We start from the raw sequence: 26,030 nt of genomic DNA on the forward strand, positions 1-26,030 counted from the left end.
GAACATTATACAATATAAACTTTGAAAATCTGAAGCAGTTCTACCTGTCTCAGTCCAACCACGAAAGTCTCAGTTGTTTTGCAGATTAGGATAAATATTTATATAACTCCACTGCTTCTCTAAGTGTGTTGTCCAAGCAAATATCAAACTGACAAAATTTGGGTTGAATTAAGGTTATGTAATATGAGGAATATATCTATTTATACATATATAAGCACACACACACTATATATTGTATATATTGTACGTATATCATATACGTATGTACAATATCTCATATAACATATATAGTATATATATACTATGAGGGGTATATATAGCGAGAGCCACATGCTGTGATTATATGATAAGTAACGTAAGCAGTCCAAAAAGTCTCCATCAACTTTTTTTTTCGTTGTTCGGCAGAATGATCACTCCAGGAACCTAGGATAGTCTTTTCTAATTATGAATTATTAGAAAGGTCATATGCAAAATTAAAAAGTGATGAGTGATAGACACTGAGATAATATTTCATATTCACATATACAAGAGCTAAACTTGTCTGTGTGTAAAGCAGTAACCAGTGTGAAAGGACTCAGTCAATTGATACTCAGATCTAAGATTTCCAATCAGATAAAGACTTTAGATATCCCAGATGAATCAAAGGGTCAGAGGGCATAGGGGCCTCTGCCATGTGTCTTCATGGCCTCATTATCCTGTAGAGTACAGCTGTTTCAGAATCCACTTCAGTGAATCAGAAAAGCAGAAACTTTTAGAAAGTCCATGCAGTGGAAAAATTATTTCAGGATTTTCACTCCCTTAAGATATAGAAGTCTCCCTTGAATATTTCATACCATAGTAGTAGTCTAATAGAGAAAAATAACCTGAAACTCTTAATGATTTTTCCTCTGTTCAAAATCTGTGGGGAGATCTGAAGAGAATAGAATTGCACTGGCCTAAGTGTATGAACATTTGTTTTCCCATTGTCTTCTGGTTGCATAAGGAGCACGCGGCTTGAGTCAAATACCCTATGAGTTTATACATTAGTGCATCACATGGATGCTTTTTAGCAGTTTACAGTTCCAGCAGTGGTTCATATGTTTTGAATTGCATCCTCTCATGTGCAAACCTTATCAATCAGTAGTCTAATCACTACATAAATTCTGGTTACGTTAATTTATTATGTCCTTGTGAAGCTCCCTTTGGCTGAGAATTTTTAAAGATCTTCATCTTAAAAAAGCTTTGCTGCAGATTGCCTGTGGCTTACTTGAACTGTTTCGTTGTTTTTGTCCTTGTTTTTGTTTGATGGCAGCAAAATTAAATGCAGCATCAGATTGGAAGAAAAGAACAAAAACACTGAAACACTGCACCACTCACAGAGAATCAGCAGGGTGCAAGGATGCTGCTTTTTTTTTTTTTTTTTTAATGACTCTGCAGTGTTGCTAATTTGAACAAGGCACTGCAAAATTTGTTGAAAACTTCTCAATCCTAGGACTATTCAGAACTTCTCTTCCAGTATATTCCTTCATCTCATTTTCTCCAGTAGAGTTAGTGCAAGAATGATGCCTTCTCTGGAAACACATCTTTTTTGAATTTTTGTTGTGTCCCAGCAGGAAAGCTAAAACAAGTTTTCTTTCTGATTTTGGTAGAATAAATCAATGTATTTCTCTTTCAAACTCTGAATTATTATAATATAATATTGCATTGTGTTGTTTTCCTCTAAGACCTCCCTGAATCTACATCAAAGTTTCAGCATCTCCAGAACAGTCATTTACATTTCAGGATACTCACATCATAACACACAGATAGAATTCTAATGAATGTGAAGCTCTCATGGAAAAGTGAAAATTTTACTAACAAAAGCACAGAGAAAAATAAGGATTTGAGAGTTGTTTTACTTTACCTTAGCCTTAACAAAGGATTAGATCTAAACTATTCTGAACTTGTATATGATTTGAAATTAGTGGGAAAATTTTGCTGGATGCATACTTTTACAAAGCACTTTTCGAATTATCACTCTTCTATGAGCTTTCTGAATCAGGTCCTTTGCAGTCCAGGAGTTTGTCTTGTGCTGGTCTAAGTCAAGAGAACAGAGAATTTGTCCCAGGACAGGGTGATTTGCCTGCTTGCAAGTCATCACACAATTTTATAACCCCATCAAAGTAATTCTGAAGGGAAATGAGTATTTTTCAACTGGATTTGATGCAATTAATTGGTGAGTAGGTAATGTGCAAAGATTCCACGCTAAGAATGCCAACTAGTTTTCCCTTTGTATTGCATTTCCAGGTTATACTGTATTTTCCATTAAGGAATTCAATATTACTTCTTTACTCAGTTATTTTAAGCTAATATATTTTTACTTTCTGTAGGTGATCAGTACAGACTATGTATCTCTCTCTTCTCAATGCATGAGGTTTTGCTTTAAATGTGTTCTTGTGATGTTGTGTACAAATACTCCTCTGGTGTGAACAATTTTCAAGTTCTTAATCTGCTTGCTTTATGCATGTACGACCTACAACAGCTCAATGAAATACTATTTTCAGGAAAAAAAAAAAAAAAAAAAGAAGGACTGTAGTCAGAAAACAAAGAAGAAATTATATGCCTCCAATTAAAAACCTGAGCTTTATGCTGTAATCAAAATGTCTTTAGTAGACATCTGGACATAAATTCCCAGTACTGCATCTATGCATATCTTCCAGCCTGCAGGAAGACAGCAGATCAGACTTAGCTATACTTTTATCTTTCAGAAACAAGATAGCAATGAGCTTTTTGCAACACCTTGCAGGCATGAATTCCATTGGCTTGGTGGTGCAAAATTTTTCTCCCACAGAAGCATACACCAAGTAATATGGAAAGCCATCTATAAGGGAAGAGGTGCTACAAAAATGATTTGCTGGCTAAGTTTGTTGCCTAAAACGTGTTCAGCTACTGTAAAAGACTGATGTGAAACTAGAGAGTAAGCTGCACGTATGGGGCTTTCTTTTTGGATATCACAGCACATGGAAAGATGAGTAGAAAGGAGCAGGATTCTGTTTGCTTGTACATAGTGAAGTTTATTTAGAGCCAAAATGTACATCTTTCTTCTTTTCCTCAGATAAATTTGATGCTAAGTCAAATCTGATAAATCTGCTAAATAGATGTTGTAAAACCTTGTACAATGAAAATAATTAACCTCTTGATTAAATAGGTGAAAACTTACCACGAATTGTCGTAGTAAGTACAATGTATTAAAAAAGTTGTAAGAATTGTCAGTAATGCACTTTTTATAGTTGTACTTAAAATAAACTTTGGTCTGAAGTACAGAACACCTTAGACTGAGCTTGAAGAAAAGCACCACAAGCTTTCCCTGAAATCTAGATATCTGCAACTTCCATCCTTTAAAGCTTGCAAAAAAAAAAAAAAAAAAAAAAAAAAAAAAAACCAAAAAACGGTCTTCATCCCTGGAATTAGATATTCCAAAGCTTTATCATTCTGCTTAGGTTCTGGAATAAGCTTCAAGGGCTGGAGGGGGCAAGAAAGTAAATTTTTACTTTTGCAGCTGCCCATGAGAGCAGAGTACAAGGTGAGCTATTTAGCTGTCAGAGCAAGTGGAAGGGACATGGGATGCTGATTGCTCATTATTCCTTCCACCTCCAGGCAGACTCTGAAATTCCTACTCAACTGACCTGGTATGCCACAGCTAAGTCAAAAATACGCATTTGCAGAGTGTGAATAAGCATAGAAATAGAGAAATACAGTGTTCCTTTTGTCAGCAACTGAATCACAAATAAACAATAGCCTCTTTGAAATTTGGCTAATGCCTGAAGAGAAAAGGAGGAAGGCAAAACCAAAAAAATCACCCACAGTCTCAACAAACTGGTAATTAAAATCATACTTGTTTACCATTCTAAATTGGTTAACTTTTTTGTGTTGCTTACCCCCACAGACACCCACATATTTTATTGTAACATCTCCTTGTTACTCAGCTGACATCCTGATTGAAATGGGCTCGGTTCTACTTTCTTCAAAACCAACAGCTTCTATCACATTCAGTGAGAGACAGTTTTATGCCTATATGTTAGCTTTTTTTTTTTAATACTGTATTTTAAGTGCGTGAGTAATTACTTATTAACAAACATGTACTCACATTCTACTGTTGGTGGGGTTTTTCACTCCAAACACATTTTAAAATGTCCCCTAAGCTAATCCTACATATCCTACATCAACTCAGGCATATTCTGCATTTGGTGGTGCATGGTGTAAACAGCACTGACGTGACTCACTGATGTGACTGAGAAGGTGTTTTCGTCTCTCAGAGGAATCTGAAACACGTAGGGAGATATTCTATACCTCCACACAACATTTCTCCTCCCAATGCAACAAGTTCATGCAAACTGCAATTGAGTCTTAAAGGGACCAAAAATTGACCTTCTCAAATATGCTTCTAAGCAAGACACACTGTGTAGTTAACTGTGTTTCTTGTGTGATTTGTAACTACTTCCAAAAATAGGAAAGAGAACTGCTGAATGTTAGTTCTGGAGACTTTGGGGTAGGAAGGAGGGGAACCACCAGAAAACCAAAAGAATTAAAATTGTGCATGAAATGGATACATCCCATTTTCAGACAAAACCTCTGATACAAATGAGGACCCTCAATCCAAACATTTTCTTTTTCTCCTGGATTTCACCTTTGTATAAACTGCTCTAGAAAGTCATCAGAACAAAACATTTCCATCTGCTAAATAAAGGAACAGCACTTCACTATATCTCTGCTCAGCTCAGTCAAATTTCAGGGACTAAAGGTCAGAATCCGCTTATATAGGTATGTACATGAAAGCAGCATCTGTTGGGAGCTAACAGAGCCCTCAGCAACTCAGAAATGGCTCATTTCTTACAGGGGCACAGCCTTCCACATGAACAAGAAAGGCAAGGCAGGTCGCGGGTCTGACAGTTAGATTGATCTAATTGAAGTGTCATAAAATATCTGAAATGACAGAAAGAAAAGATGAAAGCACAATACAAAACAAAACAAAAAGGTTGAAAAAAATTGAAGAAGCATTTAATGAAATCATAGTTGCCTGGTATTCTGCCAGTGAGCACAGCACTACAGGCAAATAGCTAAGATTCTTCGTTTTCTGCTTGAAATTAATATCCCCTTGTAATTTAAAGGAGCAGACAACTCACAGTGATTGAGGTTGGAGTGGTAGGTGCCATACACTGCTGACATTGAAAAGCCCTCCTCTGTAATTCTCACAGCAAATTAAAACAGAAGACGAAAGGATTAATACTGAAGAGTTGCATTTTGGACTGCTTTTTATTATCTTAAAATGCTTTTCCGTGTTATTTGGAATAGATCTCTTTATTTCTGTTGTTATATTTTTCTACCACAGGCAGAGATGTTTCCTTCCTTCCTTCCTTCCTAGTCGAAATTCGTTTACCAAATCCATGAATTGGAATCTTCTGATAGAAACCCTTTTAATAAAATAAGCTTTTCTTCTTCTGTAAAATAATAATAATAAAAAAGATAAGTGTATTTTCAGTGCTTAAAGGGGTATAAAGATTGTTTTACTTTACTAATACACATTTTAATAATAAAGCTTTTATATCATCTAATACTATGGTTTTAGCCATAGAAGCCTTCTCCCAGTGAAGTAAACAGGAAATATTGCCATGTTTAATGGGTTTTGGTTGAAGCCTCAGGTGAACAGCCTCACAGATAATTTCTAAAAAAACAAGATATTTCATAGAATGAAATCTGTGGTCTGTTACAGAATCACTACTGCATTAAAGGGAAAAAAATTTATTTAGCATGTCTATTTTATTTGAAAGATACTTTAAAATATGTACACCAGCTAGATGGGTTTTGAGTTGAAGGAGGGAAGATTTAGGTTGGATGTCATGGAGAAGTTCTTTACTATGAGAGAGGTGAGGTGCTGGAACAGACTGCCTAGAAAGGCTGTGGATGCCCCATCCGTGGAGGTGTTCAGGGATAGACTGGATGGGGCTCTGGGCAGCCTGGTCTAATATTAAATGGGGAGGTTGGTGGCCCTGCCTGTGGCAGGGGTTTGGAGATTCATGATCCTTGAGGTCCCTTCCAACCTGGGCCATTCTGTGATTATGTGATATTCCTAATGGAATCAGAGCTCATCCTTCTCTTTGTTTAATGAAAAACTTATTTTTAAACAATATATTATTAACATACATTACAGGTGTTTAAGGTTATCCTTTTTGTGTAACAGGAAGCTGAAAGGATCACTTTTTTTATCATAACCATATCTTCCCTGACATCACAAACAGCAGCATATTACAATGCACAATGCCTTGTTGCAACGCCACAATAAGAGAAACACTGTCCAAAAAACAGGAGCTGATCATTACTTCACTCTTTAAGCAATCTATAATCACCTCCTCTTTTTCTCTGAGCAGCACATTGCCTTTGGTATCTATGCTGTCGGTGTCATGGTGACCTTGCAGCTGCAGCCTGTCCCCTTGTGAATTGCAGCCCCCACAGACTGTGTCACGTGCATAACAGGCAGCAGATGTCTGGTTCACATGTCACCTTTGCTTTGAGTTTCTTTGTTGTTTCAGAGTCTTACTCTCCTAACAGGCACCTAAGAGAAGGCAGCAAGCTACTAAGAGCAGAGTCATTTCTGAACAGCTACAGTGTCAGATCAGACTTTTAATAATTAAACATTTAGCCAGAAAAATGTCTTGCATTTCTCTAATTCCCTCAGTATTTCCTGCAGAATAAAATGTTCTTCTCATGTCTATTGCTTGTTCTCCTAATCAAAGCAGTTTGGAGAGGTGATCAATCTACTTCATTACTTGTCAGGACAGTGTAATTTTTAGACTCACCACAAATAGTTCACAGAGGGTGGTAAGACTACCATTTTATAGAAGCATACTCATACTAGGCAATTTGCATGAATCTTTGTCCTGTGGGTCAAGGTGGAGACTACCTCCCATCTGTTCGCAAGTAGGAAGGAATCAGTTCAAACTATGGCTTTCAACCTAGCAGATGTCTCAGCTGCTCCCCATCTCTCATGCATTGCAAAGGACAAGAGAACAGCAGCTGGGCCAACTGAAGAGGTATTTTCGCTCTGGCTGGGGAATAAGAAACCTCTGTTCTACCTGGTGACTGAAACAGAAAGACAAGCAGAAACTACTAGGCATTGCAAGAGGCATAATACTGCTGGGGAGTGAGTCCTGCATAAGAGGATTAGGAGGAAAGATACTTTAAGTCAGAAATACAGCTCTGAAGAGGCATCCCAAAAGCTCAGGCAGATGATGGTTGCTAAATTGACTTCAAAATGTGATTTACTTAAGATTCAGCCCATTTAAAAGTATGCCAGAAGTGATCTGTTCCCACAGAAGATACTGAGGGCACAATTTTCATAAAGAAAAACATTTCCCTAAAAATGTTTTGAGCTTTCATAACAATGAAAAGAACAGTCATGACTCAACCCACACTCACTCATAGACGACAAAGCTGGAGAAGACATTCAGCTTCAGCATTATATTATTTTGCTTTTGGGGACAGCATATTTCAGATTGAATATTCAATGAGAACAGTCTCAGTTTAGTTGATCAGAGCCATGTGTCTTTCCATAAGTGTCCTTTCATTTTTTTTCAGTCACTGACCTGCAGAATATAGATTCTCCAAATATCCTGGAATTAGAAAGTGATATATCTGTCTCCAAGAAATACTTTCTTCATAACAAGCCTGAAGTATGAACTCCTTCAAATTACTAATGTATCTGTATCTAAATTTTGTATAACTCTGGCGTGTATTTATATTTTGTACTTTTCCTAACAGTCATAAGATTCTCAAACCTCTGTTTCCTTAACACATTTTTGGAATTCATGTGACAGAATTCAAATAAACCTTCTGTCTGAAAACATACCTATCCCGCAGTTTGCTTATTGCCTCATTTCTCAGATAAATTATAAGCAAACAAAATAAAACTTTTTAATAGCCTTTGAATTTACATTGGTTGGGATGTAACTAACTAGATGGAGCAAGAGTGTTCTGGGCAGCAAGCTGGCAGGGCCGATCACCAGAACTTTAGACTAGATTTGATAGGCGAGGAGGATGTACTTCTGAACAAGAGGGGAGCCAGGAAAACAGTAGAAAAAAGCATCAGAATTGCTCCAAGGGAATTAGGGAGCTTCCCCAAGAAGGTAATGTGGCCAGCTGAAGTGCCTCTACACCAATGCACAGAGCATGGGAAATACGCAGAAAGAGGTGGAAGTTGCATTGCAGTTAGAAAATGATAACCTAACTGCTGTCACAGAAACATGGCTGGACAAACTTTCTGAGTGAAATACTGTGATTGAGTGCTACAAGTGTTTTGAAGAGATAGACAGGAAAGGAGGAGTAGAGGAGTTGTCCTCTATGTTAAGAAACTGATAAACTGCTGTCTGAGAGACAGCTATGAACAGGCTAAAAGTCTATCAGTTAAAATTAAGAACAGGATCAAGAAAGGGAATCTGGTGTTGAGATCTTCTACAGGCTGCCTCATCAAGGGGAGACTCCTGGACTGCACTGAGGACAGCTTCTTGGTTCAGGTATCGGACAAACAACCCAGAGAAGCATTAATACACCTGGTGCTCACCAGTGTATTGCAAATGTAAATGACCTCATCAAAGAGGTTAAGATCAGAGGCAGTTTGGGCTGCACTCACCATCTCCTGGTAGAGTTTGTGATCTTGTGGAATATGGGCCTGGCAAAGAGCAGAATCAGGACCCTGAGCTTTGAAGGACCAAACTTCTATCTGTTTATAGAATTATTGCATGAGATACCATGGGGAGCTGTCATGTGGAACTAAGGAATGGAGCAGGGCTCGCATTCTTTATGAACACCTTCCTGAGAACACAAGAGCTCTCCATTCCCCATGGGTAAAATGTTGGAATCGGGTGGGCCCCTTCCAACCTAAGCCATTATGTAATTCTATGAAAAAAAAAATGCTATTAGATATCAAAGGAACATCTTTCTGTACAATTAGATTTAATCACAATCTATACATTTGAAAATTGAATTTACAAGGACACATAGATAGCTATCCCTCTGTATCTCTCTTGTTTATAAGTCTGCATACAGCATCACAGTCTTTCAGACTCCCAGAGAATTAAACTGATTTCTATATTTCACAAGTCATAGGTACAAGTAAAATTTATTGAAAACTCATGATTTCATACTATAGAGAAGTGCTGAATGTCTAACATTTTGAAATTGATTATACTTTGCAAAAACCTCAGGTTCCAAATTAAATATTCCAGGGTTGATCAATTTTGATATTGCCAACAACGGTGTTAGATAGCAAACTGCCTTCACACATTTTTTTATATTATGCCAAGAATATGAAGTGACAGCATGTTAAAAAACTATTCTCTGAAGCACTTTTTTACGTGTAATAACCAAACAAATTCATTGCTTTGAAACTGAACAATGTACAGCAATAAGAACATGTCCATCTTATGCTTTCGGAGTTGAAGGGAAGCCACTAACAGAAAGGACAGTGTCTCAATATCCACTGAGAAGTTAAAATGAGAGGCTAATCTTTTTTACATTAAACAATAGGCAACAACAAAGTTAGTTGTGCCTGCAACAGAGGATTTTATCATGTCTTCATCTGCTGGGTGGTAGTAATTTACAGAGTCATCTCACAAACCATTAAGTCATAACTACTCTACTTCAGACTTTGAATTCAGATTCCCCACTTAATGTTTCTCATCATTACTTATAGCACCTGAACACTGCTGAACATCCTTTGAAAGAAAGAAACAGATTCCAAGCACTCAGCAATATTGTTCTTTCTTCCTATTGAGTGTAGTGAAGAAATCTTCCATAAAATCAGTATTCTAGAATCCAGTCCTTGTGGTTTCTTTGCTAAGAATGTTACTCTTATTTTAACAGCACAGTAGAGCTACAGATGTCAGAGCTTTCAGTATTCCTTCTGCTTATTTTCCTTAGGCACCTTTTATGATAAACAGTGTTGTTCCAAGCTTGTCTGTGGGTTACAACCATAATGATATACATTTTCTGCTATACCAAATGGCCTTTAGAAATAGTATAGCTTTAATTTCACAGTATGTAAAAGAAGTTAAGTTTTGCTTTGAATATCCTTTTAAAGTATTTTACTAGTCTGCTGACTATGCGTCCTCCAATATAGATAACAGATGCCCAAAGCAACATCAGCTAATCAGAGGCCTTTTATTGATCTCCATTAGGAGAATGTTTTATCTGAAAAGCATATTGAAATGCCCTTCCACCTACCAGGGAGACAGGGTGAAAGCCAGCTGATGACAACTAATAATGATTCTAGCTCTAACACTTGATGATTTTGGTGACCTGTGACATCTTCTGTGGGCCAAACGAGAAGGAGGTAACTATAAATGTTAGGTTCAGCCTAGAGAAACATCCTTCAGGACTCTTTATTATCTCTGAGGTCTTCATAAACTTCACTTTATAACAGCTTATAAACATTAATTTCTAGCTTTGCATTGTTTGAATCACCAGAGCATGCTGCCACAATACTATAGCAATATAGTAAGGTTTGATTATTTTGCTTGCTCTGACTAAACAGAGAACATTTCATAGTCAGCTGATTCTATTAATGCCTATCTCACACAGCAACAAAAGACAAAACCTGCAAAATTTACCTCAGAAAGGAAAATCTAAAATGATACAGGAAAATCCAAAAAGCATCTCAATGGTGTCAGTATGAAAGAAAAAAGAAACAGTCTCTCTGCCTTCTCTTGTATGTTGAACTATTTCAGAATCAGGGAAAGAATTCAGAAGGATTAGGACTAGGTGCTAGTGGCTGACACCAAGAGTAACTGTCTGCCCACTTCCTCTCAGAAGGAATTACTATCCTGAGAGACAAACATGCCTCACCTGTCAGTGAATTTGTTCCTGGATCAGAGCAGTTCTAGGTCCAGAATACTTAAATTAGTACACCTCAGATATCCAAAACCAAACTAACCAACTTACAGATATGAATGGAAGAGGATTTTCCCTTGTAATTCAGATTGCTAATGAAAATGAAATTCCTTTTCAGTGATATTTGATAGCATCTCAGCTATAACTGCTCTTAAATAATACAGGTAATCTAGTTGGCTCTTGATTTTGATTTAACAATTCGCACTGTTCACACCACTCCGTTCTCCAAACTTCTGCTTTCTAAATCACTTCAGCTGTTATAGATGTCAGTAGAGAAGAGAAAATTGAGTGCAGAAGTCTGCCTTCAAAGGAAGCAGAGCAATAAGTAGAAGCTTTAGTTTGAGAATTTCTCCTAGGCTTATGTTGTGAAGTAGTTATATTTTTATTTATCATCAGCATTGACAGCAAGAGTTATTGTGGACTAAATGTGGACTAACTATGGACTACTCTCTCTTCCACAGACAGTTCTATGAAACAGTCTCAGATTTCAGTACAACAGTCATAGGTCTCTAGCCAATCTATAAACATAGCACAATATGCTGCTGTAGTCAGAAATGTTTCCAGCTGGAATTTCCATCTTTAGCATCTTTATTGGTATTGTATAGGTATTATGTAGAAATCTGTGCTCAACCTGCAGTTTGTAAACTCAGAAGTATGATCAAAAGTAATTCAATGAGACATGAAATGTGGGCCAGAACAAAGTGGAAGAGCCAAACAAGAGGTGTTTCCAAGTCCTTATGCCATCTGTAAACAGCTGAAAAAGGAAAGCAAGAGAAGATATCAGTTTGAGTTCTTTTTGGCTGCCAGAATGAAAACAGCATTTCAATATAATCTTAAGTAGTTAGGTTTTAAAAACTACTGAACTCTATCTGCAACAGCTGCAAGATAGACCCAGACCCTCAATTTTCTTGCTTCTCCTCCTATATAATTAAGAAGGGAGTAGAGGGACATGTCTAGCACCCCAAGAACTCACACTTTTAGTATGCTAATAGAAAGTTCATTTTCCCAAAGAACCTAGAATTGCTAGGATTTCTGCTGTGAATCATTCTGTGATGCACCTTTCCAGCATTGTTTCTTGTATGTTCACTGAGTTCAGACGTTTCTGCTGTGAACATATGGGCTGTAATTCGTAATTCAGTGACATCGAATAGGCCAAAAGTGACTCTAAACTCTGATTCAAAGTCTTCTAGTAGCCAATAGACATGTTTGAGCTGGAATCTATAAATTCATCAGAAACTTTGTTGTTAGACAGAAGATTGAGTCCAATAGATGCATTACTTACACAAAATGAAACTAAGTGGGCCTTTTTTTTTTCTTTTTTTTTTTTTTTCTTCAGATTTAGTTTCTCCTTCTTAGATGCGCCACAGCAGCTCCAACTCATGACTCTCCTATTGCCCATATCCTCCACATCTTCTCTATTTTCCCAGTTCCCTTCAGTAGACAGGCAATGCATGAAGGACAGTTCTTTGTATCATCTGTGATTGTTCTTGTCTTGCTCATTGGTCATGTAGAAAACAAACTCAGATGCTCTAATTCCTTCTCTCTCTTCTACCTTCTATTTCTGTGTTAGTTTATCTGCAAGATCTGTAGCTCTTATTTTCAATGTGAATGAAAATTGAAAACTGATTTTGTCATAACTGCAGAAACTTCACTTCTTACTTAACCTTAAAAACAGTTTCTACTATAGCCAGATGTGTTCAGCCAAAACTCAATCACTCTCTCTAAATATGAAGGTGCAGCGCTGGTTGTGAAACCTTGATTGAGCAATAGTAAGTTCGACAGAAAGCTTTTTTTTTTTTTTTCTCCCTCTGTCTAAAAAGAGATTTCTGGTGCATGTTTGCTGGGCATGCTATTTTTCCATGTCTTCATAGCAAATTCTAAGAATACAACACTGTCTTCTTTTCCAAAGTTTCTCACTCCCTTTCAAATGAATTGCCAGGGTTTCTGTTTGCATTTTAGGGAATTAAATTTTTTGACTCACATATTGTTAAGCTCAATTACATGTTCTCCCTAACTAGTATTTTCTCCCTCCCGCTTCAAGGCAACCAAACTAAAGTTCATTTTCTAAAGCAGAGGTTTACGTAACTGAAGATTCACATACCAAGGCAATTGATACCTTATTTATCTGAACGTTACTGTCCTTTGATCAAGTTTCATTTCTGACCTGCCTGAAAAACAGGGATCAAAGAATTCCCAAATAACCAGAAAGAATAAAAGACTGTAGCAATAATAGAAGTGGAATTACTAGTACAAAAGGAGAAATTTGTTATTTCATCCTCTAAGGCCAAAGCAGTACTTATCTCCCTTCTCTTTCCTTCACTACGCTGTAGTGTTTTACCTAAAGCACAACCACTTAGGGCAACAAAACTGAAACAGAGTCTACAACATGTTCATAGTTTTACTTTGCAGTGGGAAGGCATATCCAATATGCTTCCATGGCATTAAAATTAATGGCTTTCCAAAGCACCTTAAAAAACAATTCCAGTAGTATAATTTTAACAGGAAAGTTGTTGAAGCATTTAGAGATTAAGAGAAAATCACTTAAAGTATTGAAGAGGCTAACTGACTGGTAGAAGCTACAAAAATCTAAAATGGAAGTCTCCATTTCTAGATAATATAACAATTGTTCAGCTACAGCTCTAGAAATTATTTACATTTTTCATTGCACTGAGTGAGCTGTTGCTCCAAAAGTAGTGTCTCCTACTTATTTCCATGGAAACTACAACAGGTACAGTGAGCACAACAGTTTGTTAGAGCAAATTCTCAGCTACAAAACAGTATTTTTCACATTAGTTTCATCTGCACATCCATGTCAGATACCAATCTGTCAGACTGCCCCTCTGCTTCCATCTGACACACAGCAACAAAATGTAATGGATTATTGGTGGTAAGGTACAGTCTTTACTGCCATACCACCAACATCTGCCTCCGACGTAAAACCTTTAATTTTTTGCTAATTTTAATGTGTAAAAGACCCATGAAAAACATTTTCTAGAATGAAGCATAGTGGCTAGTTTAAAAAGTAGAAAAATGACTAGGTCATTCATATGGAAAATCTTTGTTTTAAACAGTGGAACTTTTTTTTTTTTTGGAAACACAATAGTGATTTAGAAGTGTTTGCTCATAGCTACACCTTCTTTGGAAATAGTTTTTCAAAATATTTAGATAAGCATCCTAATATTATTTATGATCCTTAGCGACAAGGTGCTTTGGTTCTTCATTTTATCCTCATGCTTTAGGACCATCTCTGGCAAAACAAGTAAAAGGAGAAGTCTGAGAAGATGAATTAGTCACACTACAGTTGAAAAAAGTTTTTGATTGCTTTTTTTTTTTATTGTTAGTGTGCTACTTTCAAGTCTCACAAAAATCTGTTACTAAATATATGCTGTTATATATACGTGCCAGGAATTCTGCCTGGTTTAGATGGCTGTGGACATAAAGGATCATTTTCTCCTTCAGTTTCAGATAGTTAAAATATGTTAAGATAGTTAAGATTCCTTTGGCCAGCAATGGGGGATTCATCAGATAAGAAATTCACTTCTAAAAAAGTTTACGTACCTACTACTGCTAGTTCATTAAATAAAATCAAGTATGCAGAGGAAATTTATTAAAACTGTGGTATCTTCTACCTTTTTTTTCAATATTTCTTGTACAAAACTTTATTTAGGTGGACTTCAACATTGCTCACCAGAACATACTCAGTATCTCTTTCTTTTTTTTACTATCTTTGTGCAAAGGATGCTCTATTAAATTATTTCTCTTCAGTATTTAAACTAAGAAAGATAGAAAAAGGAAGGATTATTTTGGCAGATAACTACTTGATGCTAAAAGAACAGAAAATTTCCACAAATGTTTTAAACACAAAGATGAAATTTCATAGTGATCATAGTAAAAGCCAAGAAATAGCTGAAGAAAGACATCTGAAGACAAATAACAAGAGAGCACTTAATGGAGAGAAGTCAATTGAAGAATCATTTAAAAAAATAATAAAATGGAATAATAAATTCCAATAATAAAATTGGAATACTGTGGCTAAGAGAAAATACTATGTTTAAACTGGAGCAAAAAGAAGTGCAGAAATCAGTTTTGAACATGGTCAGGTAAAAACCTCAGCAGACATTTCTGAGAAACTGTCACAGCAAGAACACCAGAATTGATCCATGGCAAGGCTGCTTGCTATAAGCATGGCCAGAATAGCCTTGTGCTGAACAAAACTTGAAAGCTGAAGCCACAAGAAAGGAAAAGAACTAATTAAAAACAACAAAAAAAGAGACCTAATCTAGTCAGTTACGAAGAAAATGATGAGGATAACATAATAAAGGAGGCTGTAGTTGGGCCAAAAAAAAAAAAAAAAAAAGGAGACAATCATTTGAGTCACTACCAATGCACATCATGTTTCTGCCCCTAAAGCAACCAGGAATTGCATGGCTGTCTACTGTAAGGATAATTTTTTCCTGAATAATCTGGTTAACCTATGTTCACAGCCCAATGGGGAATTGGTTGTTCTTTTCCCCCAACTTCTTTCCTGTGAGGCTTACTGTTCTGCCTGCTGCATCACAGTTATGTGATCCAAAAAAGATCATTTTAAATCATCACCTACAAAAGCTGTTTAGCTTTTTGGTAATTTGAGACGAGCTATTGCAAAAAAAATGGAGCATCCTTGTATAATAGAGAATAGTACTCACACAGAGGAGACAGATTCATTGCAAACAAGGCAGAAGAACAATACACTCAGTGTTGAAGAAAGGCATAAATAATTGAGAACGCCTGCAAAGGGACTAAGTTCTCAGAAAAAACTGGCCTTTAGCCACTTGTAAATTAAGTGTGAATAGCACAGAAGTAAGAGCAGACAAACCTGAAATGATCAGGCAAAGGAACAGCCAAAAATTAGTTCAGTTCAAGAAGACGTGATATTAGCCCTGTCTGTAGGAGAAGCACAGTACAGACATTTTGTATGAGCTTATAAGAGCAGGCTACATTCTTGTTTCAGTGTATGACTTCTCAGTGTGTTTATACATGTGAACACAAATACAAACACCTGTGCACACGTTTATTTAAAATCAGGCATTCTCCAGCATCCAATACATGAGTATAGGATGCTGTACTATTTGTAGTCTCTAGCTAGGGGATTTCCAGACAGTACTGTCTGAAGGAACATATCCCACAATATCTCTATGTTCCAGCTCATAATGTGTCTTCATATACTGTGTTCACAGTTCCCTAACCTCATGCAAACCTTGACATACTTCAAGGACCCATAGCTTTTTTCTTCCAAGAGCTGAACTGTGAGCACTGTCTAACATAAGGCATCATCTTCTAGGATCTTCACTGCTCTTAAGATGCAGCAAATCTAAGACTGTCATTTCTTCTGGATCCTAGATCCCTTTTGCTGATGCTATGAGGAAAACAATCTAACAAATACAATCCAGATGAATTTAGACCAGTTCTGCCTTTCTTATGAAGATCTGCCCATGGAGAAGGGACAAGCCCATGTCTGTAAGCATTTTTCATTCTCTTTTTATCTCCCACATGGGCTGGAAGAAGTAGAGAGGAAAAAAAACAAGAAAAAACAAGAGGGGTCAGTGCCACCTTTGGAGATGGCACATCCATACTGTTTGTGGGCTACTCAGGCCCCTACTTCCCCCTTCTCACAGGGTAAGCTACTCATCCTGCTTTTTCAGTGCAAAGCCAAGGTGCAGGGAGCTGAAGAACCTCTGGGAACTTGAAGGTCCTGACAACGTACCTGTGCCACAAGCAGGAGTCTCTTTTACTCCACAGAGTTTCTGCTTACTGCCAGCCCTATAAAGCTCATAACCCAAACCAGATTTAAAGTAAAGAGGGCTATTTTCTCCATGTCAGTAGCTCAGAATGCCAGAGATTTCAGATTACACTCAGATATCAGCTTATGCCACCCATTCTCTTCTCTACCCTACCACATCCAAAACCACTGCTACAAGTCAGAAACGCCTTCAGTTACCCCAGCTGAGAACTAGCAAGGCCATGAGTGGAGGTATTCCAGCTAGGGCATCTAGCTCCAATGGAGGTAATTCCCATTACTCTCATGCCCTCTACTTCTCATACCACCTTCCTGTGGCTTTCTTTCATGTTTTTTTACAGCACTCACACTTGCACAGCAATAGAGTTCTGGGGAAGCTCATTCAGGGTCAACTAGTCAATCCTGCCCATCCATGCATCTCCTCCTGTCCCCCTCTCTCCCAGGTAATGAAGCAGTATATCTCACAGCAACGCTCAACACAGTTTCTGGCCAGAAACCCACCACACCAACAAGCTTGTCTTTTGGCACTGGATGTAAATACCCTTACTAATTGAAAAGTTTCTGGATAGCATTTGCAGAGAACACCAAATTGGACCTTTATCTTAAAATGAGGGCTCAATAAAGAGAGATGTGCTAGAAGATGCTCCTAAGTGAGGCAGCCTTCACAACAACCATATCAGATGTCTATTTTGTTTCAGAAACAACAAGCCGCTTCACTTACTTCTGTTTTAAAATTCTGCATTTATTCTAAAGAGGTTACAGTTTGCTTAAAGTTTTCTTTTACAGGGAACAATGGCTCCTCTTCTAAAATGATGCCTTGAAAGAAATAGAAAATAAGCATTCACCTTTCCAAAATGGTCAGTTTTACGTAAAGACTGTACATTGTATATTTTACTTTCAGCACATGCAGTTTTTGGCAAATAAATTATGAATTGCTGAGTTTCCATTGAGAGTGGAGTTGATGCCTAAAATGGTCATCAGGCCCCAGTAGATATCTGATATTGAAATGTAGATGGTGTGCAGAAATGGGAGTGATATCTCAATGTAATCACATGATTTCTTATGATTTCTATGGGTAGACCTGTATTTTTTTTTATCGTCTTTTCTCTCACTTTTTTTAGGGTGTGTGTATCTGTGTGTGTATGCCTACCAGCTTTCTTTCTGTAAAACATGTGAGATTTATTGCTTCCCTTTTCTTTAATTCTGGCTGCATTTCCCAGTCTTTTTGTTATATTTTTTTCTTACCATAATGACGTGCTCTTTTTGGAGGCCATCTACCACTTTACAAGAAGTTGCAGTCATTACTTGTTAGAGACAGCCCACTCACCCCAGTCTGTCATCCCATTCATGTTCATGTCCCTAATATAATTGCATGAATTGCTAGCACTGATCTTTGGTGCTAAAATAAGAAAATAAACCATTTTTCCTTTGCTCATGTTCCTTTTACCTTACACTGAAGGATTTACTTGCCCTCAGAAGGGATCATGATGGAGTATTAACCCTTTTCCTTAAAGCAGCTGTGAGCAAAATACTGTTTCTCTCCTGGGAAATTCAGCAAGTTCTATTCAGTCAGGGAGTGACCTGTCGCAACTTAGCAGAATATGTGGCTCCAAATTTTGTAGAGTTAATCAGCCTACTGTCAACATGCAGAAATCTCTTTCACACACCATCATGCATCTGTATCTCTGCATAACTTGTCAGCATCTCATTGTTTAATACAAATGTGTATTTTTGAACTGCTACAAATCCGATTACCGTCATTGTTTAGAAGGTAATACTTTAATTCACTCATTAAGTTCAAACACCTTTACCATCAACACATGAATAGTACTGCCAGGAATGGTGGCCAAGCCATCTGCATGAGCCAAAGACTATTTCCTACAGGCCTTCCACACAAAGCCTACTGCCAAGAATGATTTAGGTCATAGTTACAGTAGAAATTAATTGTACCAGTTTATGCTGGTACACTGAATAATTTTCTTTGTCTAATTCATTATTGCAACCTTCAGCTGAATGATAAATTAAACCAAATGTTTTTATTTAAATCCCTGCGCTGCTGATGTAACCATTTGGTTCTGAGTATGGAATCTTCTGCTCAGGAATGATTAAACTTTAGTTAGTCTTGTAAATGTCAGTGACTGGCAAACAAATTATGCTTAAATGTGAGCATTAAATGTCTCTGGACTGTATACAGCCCAAATGTAGCAATGTAAGTTTTAGATTTTGTAAGAAGATTCTGGAAAACAAGACAGAGAAGGAAACAGCACAGAGAAAATTTGTCTAGCATGGACACACCATTGGTAGTAGTACCCACGTGTGGCAGTAGATGTATGAGAAAACTATTTTGTTCCTTAGGCCAAGATTCCCCTGGACACCATGCACCAAAACTAATACTTCCTATTTATTTTCATGGAAACTCTGAGATACAAAGAGCATAATAACACTTTGTTAGAGCAAATTCTCATCTACAAAACACCATTTTCCAACACAGTCATCACCATTAGCTATGCATTTTTGCCAGCAGTGAACAAGAACCTGCATGCTGCGCTTGTAAAATTCTGCACCAGTGGAAGTGATCCGCTGTTGCCACTGCTGAAATGCACCACTCACCACCTCACTGTGCTCACACTCACTGTTTGGTCTCTGTAAATTTTCAGTAAGAGTCGATGAAAGTCAGTGGGTGCCACTGTTTCCTCAGTGAGGAATTGAATGACACACCTTTGCTTCATGCGTGCTTCTCTGTCAGACACCATTCTGTCAGACTGCTCCTCTGCTGCCATCTGTCACATGGCAACAACGTGTAACAGGATATTGGTGGGAAGGTTCAATCTTTGCCATACCACCAGCATCTGCCTCTGATGTCATGGGACATCATCATAAAACAGGAGGCATTACTTATAGAGCATCCCTTGTAATACAGGTAAAGTCCCCATTTCATAGGGAAGAGCTGCCACTCTTACAGTGTGGGCCACATTACAAGCCAAGCCAGGCTGCGTGCAGCCTGCAGGCTGTGGGTTGGACACAGCTGCCGTTAAGTGTCCTGTACACTTTCCAGATAAAATTAGTTTAGTAGATATTGTTTAATTGTTAATTTTTAATTTCAATTTTTTAATTGTTAATTGTTAAATTGATTGTTTACTGCACTTTTAAGCACAGCTAACCAGATATGGTAAACAATGCCTACGTTTCAGAATAGGGTATTCTGAGCAGTGTTAAGAATTTTCCTCTTCCTGATTCAAGCTGTTTCAAATATGCTCCGCTTTCAGTGGGAGTTCTGGTACATTGAAGCCAAGGTCTTACAAAACTATACTCGAGTTCCTGTGATTGACTTAGTTTATTTAAATAGGACTGTTTAGCAATCAAATAAGTGATTCCTTAAAGTTATCAAGATGCAAAAGAGCTAACTTGGTACTTAAGCTTGAATGAAGTTTTGTTTTTGAGGGTTTTTTTTTTTGCTTTGTTTTGCATTGTTTGAGGGTTGTTTTTTTTTTTTTTTTCTTTAACAATAATGCTTAACTCTTTCCAGCTTATCCGAACTTCAGTTTAGATTCCCTAATGGTTTGTATTGCCTTTCTTGCTACCATCAGGCATATTTTTTTTGCCACACAACTGAAAGGAACAAGCGCGTGAACAAATAGAACAGAGTATCAAAGCTTTCACTTCTACCACTACCCTGACATAAAATCCTTTCAACATTACAAACATTTTGTCACTACAAAGAGCAACACTTGACCAGGCAATGCTATCTGAAAGAAATGTTGTACTTTCTCAGACTTCCTCTCAGGCTTTATACGTGCTGTGATTTCCTGATACATGCTGATTCCCAGCATGTTCAGCTCTCCTCCCGAATCAAGAGCAAACAGGGTTCAGGTGGCTGGAGGTGGGTTTTGTTTGCTAGCTGTCTTATGGAAAGTCCTTAATGTGCTCCTACATCTACATGCACTCTGCCAGCTGAGTTCAACCTCTAAAAATACATCCTCATGCAGTGTGCTGCAGCCTGAAGCTGAATGTGTTCAGACCTGGCCACATAGACCTGATCTCACCTGAAATTTCTTTCACCGTAATGTAGCTGTGTCAGCAAGGATCAGATCTAGTCCTGGCAATAGACAAAGACTAGATTCTGGAAATTGAAATAAATTGAAATTGTTCAGTGGTCAATAATCATAATTAATAATAGAATTCTAATAACATTGCTTTGGCAGTCCACAGATAAGGATCAGGCCAACAACTTCCAATTTGGATTCTATTTTCTTGTCTTACTGAACTTCTTGAGTCATGATTCTGCAGAGATGTTTTTTTCTTTTTTAGCAGAAGGTTTTCACATTTCAAAATCTCTTTCCCAGAGAAATAAGGGGCAGGATTTTCACCTCTAATGAGAGAGAAGGGAGTCCTAACTCAGGCAACTCTCAGGAATCCAGCTCTGCAACTCAGGAAGATGTGAGAAATACATATCCCTTTCACTGTCCATTCTGTTCAAAGTTTTCAGAAGGAAAATGGCATGAAATGAAAGTCTTTTAGATGTTCAAGAAAATATTTATGTATCCTCTTGTTTTATCTGATGGATGGGGTGGATGGGGGAAGAGCGGTAGATGTAGTCTACCTTGATTTTAGAAAGGCGTTTGATACTGTCTCCCACGACATCCTTATAACAAAGCTGAGGAAGTGTGGGATAGACGAGTGGACAGTGAGGTGGGTTGAGAACTGGCTGACTGGCAGAGCGCAGAGGGTCATCATTGGAGGTGCAGAGTCTGGCTGGAGACCTGTAACCAGTGGTGTCCCCCAGGGGTCTGTGCTGGGTCCGGTCTTGTTCAACATCTTCATCAATGACCTTGATGAGAGGATAGTGGCCACCCTCAGCAAGTTTGCTGATGATACGAAGTTGGGAGGATTGGCTGACACGCCTGAAGGCTGTGCTGCCATTCAGCGAGTCCTGGACAGGCTGGAGAGCTGGGCAGTAAGAAACCGGATGAGGTTCAACAAAAGCAAGTGTAGGGTCTTACACCTAGGGAGGAATAATTGCATGCACCAATACAGGCTGGGGGATGAGCTGCTGGAGAGGAGCTCTGCAGAGAGGGACCTGGGCGTCCTGGTGGACGACAGGTTGGCCATGAGCCAGTAGTGTGCCCTCGTGGCCAAAAAGGCCAATGGCATTCTGGGGTGCATTAAGAAGAGCGTGGCCAGCAGGTCGAGGGAGGTGATCCTCCCCCTCTACTCTGCCCTGGTAAGGCCTCATCTGGAGTACTGTGTGCAGTTCTGGGCTCCCCAGTACAAAAAAGACAGGGATCTCTTGGAAAGAGTCCAGCGGAGGGCCAGAAAGATGGTGAAGGGCCTGGAGCATCTCCCCTATGAACAAAGGCTAAGTGAACTGGGTCTGTTTAGCCTTGAGAAAAGAAGACTGAGAGGGGACCTGATCCAGGTTTATAAATATCTGAGGTGTGGTGGCCATAGCGGTGAGGCCAGTCTCTTTTCAGTGGTACGTGGAGACAGGACGAGGGGAAACGGACATAAGCTGCAGCACAGGAAGTTTCGCACGAATGTGCGTAAGAACTTCTTCACGGTGAGGGTGACGGAGCACTGGAACGGGCTGCCCAGGGAGGTTGTGGAGTCTCCTTCTCTGGAGATATTCAAGTCTCGCCTGGACGCCTACCTGTGTGACCTGGTGTAGGGAACCTGCTTTGGCAGGGGGGTTGGTCTCGATGATCTCTAGAGGTCCCTTCCAACCCCTACAATTCTGTGATTCTGTGATTCTGTGATCTGAAAATGAATGTTGAATATCTGTAGAGCAAGAAATTCAAATCTCTTAAAACTAAGGTATGCAGTTCTAGCCTCAATCAATGCAGGCCTTTCTTTCTGGTAAATGTGCTGTCCTGGTAAATGTACTGTTCACAGTAGCAGTACATCTTCATGTGCAATAGAAAGGCACTTGCCCTCAGGGGATGATATCTAAACTGTATAAGAAGAGTGCAGCTGTGGAAAATTGACATTCTGTATGTTAGAAATTAAAACAATTTCCAGCATATGGAATATGCATTTGAAATATGCTTGATGAGACTGGAAAAACAGGTATATGATTTCTTCTAGATAAATTTGCATTTCATCAGTGATAATGGCTTGTCACTAATCCTTGCTCTTGAAATCTAACCCCTGAAATAAAAAGCTATACAGGCAACAGTCATTAAACCATGACCTGAGAAGACCTGCAGTCCTACCATCAGTCATTACTAATACCTTGGATTTTGACAGCTGATAATTGATTATGACAAAGAAGTCTAAGTATATTTAGAAGACTCTAGGAAGAAATTACAAGCTTTACTAAAGTAACACAAGTGATACACTTAGGTACATCCTACTGAAAAGGATTTACCACATAGCTTTATGACTAGGAATTAAACTGCAGGCCAACTCTCCTCCCTTTTTCAGACATCAAATGGCATGCAAAGACAGGAACAATCCTTGCATGCACAAACACCCATTGAAATTGATTGCAAAAAGGGTACTTTTCTGTCAGCTGTAGTGGATTTCATTGTGTTTTGGGTTTTTTTTTGTGTTTTGTTGTTGTTGTTTTGGGGAGGAGGGCTGAATAGATAGGGTCTTCAAGAAGGATTTAGGAAGGGATATAAATAAAAGAAAATACTTTTGTCTTCCTTATGCCACTACTGAATCATCAAATAAGCCTAGCTTTTCTTCTTCAGAAGGAGATAAAGAAAATGAGGTTGTTAAAGAAGTCTTTGGTTTAATCCACAATTATCTCTCTGGATTAGCAAACTTTTAGATGAAAGTTTCAAAGAAAAATTTCACCTACTGTTTACTTTTGTGCACGTGAAACAAAATCCCACGTAAAATCACAATAGACTGGAGGCACTTGAGCCTTCACTGTGATCACTTCATTGCAAGAAAATGCATCTGGAATGCGTTTGCAATTGCAAATTGCAAATGGAGCAAATCATCTCAGGTAAGATCGCATGGCACGTGCATGGTGTCCAGGGAATCAGGCCCAGCCAGCACAGGTACATGAAGGGCAGGTTGTGCTTGACCAACCTCATCTCCTTCTATGACTGGGTGACCAGTCTCATAGATGAGGGAAGGGCTGTTGAGTAGTCTACCTAGACTTCAGCAAAGCCTTTGACACAATCTCTCACAGGCTTCTGCTGGGGAAACTGGCTGCCCGTGGTCTGGATAGATATACACTTCTTTGGATAAGAAACTGGCTAGAGGGCCGTGCCCAAGGGGTAGTGGTAATGGAGCTGAATCCAGCTGGCGACCCGTTATGAGTGGTGTCCCCTAGGGGTCGGTACTGGGGCCCGTCTTGTTTAATATGTTTACTGACGACCTACATGAGGGGATTGAGTGCACCCTCAGTACGTTTACAGATGACACCAAGTTGGGAGGTGGTGTGGATCTGCCTGAGGGCAGGGAGGCCCTACAGAGTGATCTAGATAAGCTGGATCACTGGGCTGAGATGAATGGGATGAGGTTCAACAAGGCCAAGTGCCAGGTCTTGCACTTTGGCCACAATAACCCCAAGCAGCATCATAGGCTTGGGGATGAGTGGCTAGACGATTGTGAAGAAGAAAGTGACCTGGGGGTGCTGGTTGATGCTTGGCTGAACATGAGCCGACAGTGTGCCCGGGTGGCCAAGAGGGCCAACGGCATCCTGGCCTGCATTAGAAATAGTGTGGCCAGCAGGAGCAGGGAGGTGATCATCCCTCTCTACTCAGCACTGCTGAGGCCGCATCTCAAGTACTGTGTTCAGTTTTGGGCCCCTCACTACAGGAAAGATGGTGAGGCCCTGGAGCGTGTCCAGAGAAGGGCAATGATACTGGTGAGGGGTCTGGAGCACAAGTCTTATGAGGAGAGGCTGAGGGAGTTGGAATTGTTTAGTCTGGAGAAGAGGAGGCTCAGGGGAGACCTCATTGCTCTCTACAACTTCCAGAAGGGAGGTTGGGGTGAAGAGGGCTTTGTCCTCTTCTCCCACGCAATGGACAGGACCCAGGGAAATGGCCGCAAGTTGTATCAGAGGAGTTTAGATTAGACATGAGGAAAAACTTTTTCTCTCAGAGAGTGGTCAGGCACTGGAATGGCCTGCCCAGAGAGGTTGTGGAGTCACCGTTTCTGGAAGTGTTCAAGAGGCGTCTGGACAAGGAGCTGCAAGATATGGTTTAGTAGCTTGTGGTAGCAGTGGTAATGAGAAGACTGTTGGACTAGATGATTTTATAGGTCTTTTCCAACCTTGTGATTCTATGATTCTATGAATTACTGGATGATGTTGCTGGGACAAAAATTGTATAAGCCTTCTGTCTGCCCTCATGGTGAGGGCACATCCCAGGCTGTATTACTGAGGGTGTAACCAACAGATCCAGAGCAGTGATAGGTCCCTAATAGACATGAGGAACACCATAAATGGTGAAGTGTGCGGTTATAGTGACTATACTGGAGCAAGTCCAGCTGGATGGGGATACCTGTGGAATTTATTCTGTAAACTGTAAATCCTCTTATCAGCCCTAGACACCAAGTGGCTGCAATGGGCTTAGCCAGAGCTATTGATCCTACCCTTGTTCAGTTCTGAGCCAAAATATGCTTTTCAGTGCTGTGACTGCACTACCAGAAAAACTCAAGCTTGTTTCTCAAGTGTCTAGGTGTGTTTTTCTATACAAATCGCAAGGAGAGTAGATATGCTGTATGTATCTATGTAATGCAGACGTAGATTCAGACTTCACAATGCAGGAGTAAAAAAGTGATTTTACATGGATATCCTGAAATATCATCTTTGTGCTTGTTTACGTTAGGATTTGTTGCTGTTACCTGTCCACTAAAGAGTCATGCCTCTCCTCTTCATGTCACAGCAGTGACTGTTTCAGGTAATAGTGTCATATGCTTATTGTATGTGATCAACCATGTCTATTTTTATGTAAATGTGTTGAATTATGTTTGTGTTTGTGCAATAAGAAAATCTGAATCTTCTGAGAAATGAGTTGAAATACATCAAGGAACACTTTAAAGCATATAAACCATTATAAGCTATAATAAGCTATATAAACTAGCAACAGGTACGCTAATATAATCAAGATGCATTAAGTAGCATTTGTGAATAACTATTTTCTAAACACACTATAGACATTCTAATTTTGATAAATCATCCTATAAGGTATTTCTACATTATCCATTTCCTTTTCCATTTTAATTGTTGTGTTAATAAGCATAACTGCCATTTGCTGGAAGAAAGCTCTGCAACACTTGAAAACATGACAACATATGGTGATCTTATACCATGTTATGGTAACTGTTACTGATAATTGCATCACCAGCATCTTGAGGAGGAAGATGTGAAATTGTACACAGAAAATCACTTTGTCTT

General features: G+C 38.8%; 1 long non-coding RNA gene across 3 annotated transcripts in view; it reads right to left on the minus strand.

Moving 5' to 3' along the window:
- Positions 1–26,030, minus strand: part of LOC146542276 (uncharacterized) — a 47,040-nt gene that overhangs the window by 17,465 nt on the left and 3,545 nt on the right. For 2 of the 3 annotated variants that reach the window (XR_014880519.1, XR_014880518.1), the window contains exon 3: positions 6,455–11,653. The exons of the other annotated variant lie outside the window; for it this stretch is intronic. This is a non-coding gene — a long non-coding RNA (uncharacterized LOC146542276). Of the gene's footprint in view, positions 1–6,454; positions 11,654–26,030 lie in introns of those variants that run through there. 3 annotated transcript variants of the gene reach the window in all.

This window comes from Meleagris gallopavo, chromosome Z, assembly GCF_905368555.1.
Source record: "Meleagris gallopavo chromosome Z, MGAL_WU_HG_1.1, whole genome shotgun sequence".
NCBI lineage: Eukaryota > Metazoa > Chordata > Aves > Galliformes > Phasianidae > Meleagris > Meleagris gallopavo.